Below are 1,737 nucleotides of genomic sequence, written 5' to 3' on the forward strand. Positions count from 1 at the left end.
GTGTAAGTCCACCTTTGTAAAACATGAGATAAAGTATCATGTGTAAATTATTTTGTTATATAAAGTCAAATTAGTAAAAGTGTTATTGCATAACAAACGGTTTATTGACGGTGTAAAATTTTGTATAGAGTTAAATTACTCAAAGTATAAGTTTAATTGTTGTATGGTGTGTTTTTCATATAGCAAAGCCACATGGGCTATCAACTGTGTCCACAGAGGGGAATCAAACCCTTGATTTTAGCATTGTGAATCCGAAGACTTACTGCTGTCCTACCAGGGGACTATTGATATCGCCTCTTTTACGGTAATTTAACTCTTTCAATACAGGGTTGGCCAATGTGACGACCTTCTAACCATTTTGTGTTTGTTATAGTTTTCATGCTATAAATTAGTAAGCAATTGTTAACAAAATTTGGTAGATTATCAGTAAACATTACAATGCTTTCATACGCAAAATATTTAATTTTTTTTATCAAGTCGTAAGGTTTGTAAAGCAATGTTCTCTCATGTTCACATTTCGTCTACTTATCACGCAAAGTAATTTTCATTTTAACATTAAAAATACTTTTATGCATCATAAAATTTTGAAATTTCACATGCAAAATCTGTATAATGTCTAGATAGTTATCAAACGTTTCTTAAGAAAAAACTTTATATTTTCTCTGTTATTTTCAGTAATTGATCTCTGTACCGGTTTGGTAGGTTTGGACAATCTCGCAACCACCAAAAAATTAGGAAATAAACAAAAATTATGCCTCTTTCATTCTAGAATGAACACAAATTATAACACAAAAACATAAATGTTTAGACGAAATAGCTTAAATCTCATAACATTATACATTTATATATATTTATTATTTTTATTATATTGATCTTACACCCATGCCTGGCTAACAATACAGAAACTACAATGACGTGACTCACGTGCATTCATGTTACCATATAAATTAACTTAAAACTGACATTTTGTCTGTACAAATTGATTTGTTTTGGCTGTGTTTTAGTCGACAAGTATTTTGTAAAATACGGCCACATTTCAATTATCATACATTATATATATTGTTACGACAGCGGTAGTCACGTGACTCTGGTAATACGTCATGATATTCTCGAAGGATCAGGGAACATCACGAATAATCCAGTATTTGTTAGGCACCCTTTATTCTTGTATATAAGCGCGCCAGATAAAGCGAAATTAATTAATCGGAATTGAATTGCAGACAGACAGAGATAGAGACGGACAATTGAGTCAAGCGTGGTATTGACCATAAGTAAGTGCGTGAATCATTGTGAATTATAGCATGTGTTTAAAGTGACTGTGGAAATTAAGTGTATTGCAAAGTTGTATCCAGGGAAAAATAAACTAGTTTTATTTAAGAAAGGACCTGTATCGCTAAAGTTTCTCGGAAAGAATTTTTACGAGTAATTAACAAACGACCAGAGACGTAACGAACTGGTGTCAGAAGTGGGATTGAAAAAGAAAAAAGAAAAAAAGATGGAAACCAGAAGTGCCAAATCAAACTACAGCTTAACAGACTTGATGGCAGAAATACAAGAACAGCAAAAGAAACAAGAAGAACGAGAAAAGAAACAAGAAGAAAGATTACAGCAGTTGTTGGAGGAAAAGAAAAGAAACAAGAAGAGAGATCACAGCAGTTGTTGGAGGATAAAGAAAAGAAACAGAAGAGAGATTACAGCAGCTGTTGGAGGAAAAAGAAAAGAAACAAAAAGAGAGAC

This window comes from Limulus polyphemus, unplaced genomic scaffold (assembly GCF_000517525.1).
Source record: "Limulus polyphemus unplaced genomic scaffold, Limulus_polyphemus-2.1.2 Scaffold5919, whole genome shotgun sequence".
Classification (NCBI taxonomy): domain Eukaryota; kingdom Metazoa; phylum Arthropoda; class Merostomata; order Xiphosura; family Limulidae; genus Limulus; species Limulus polyphemus.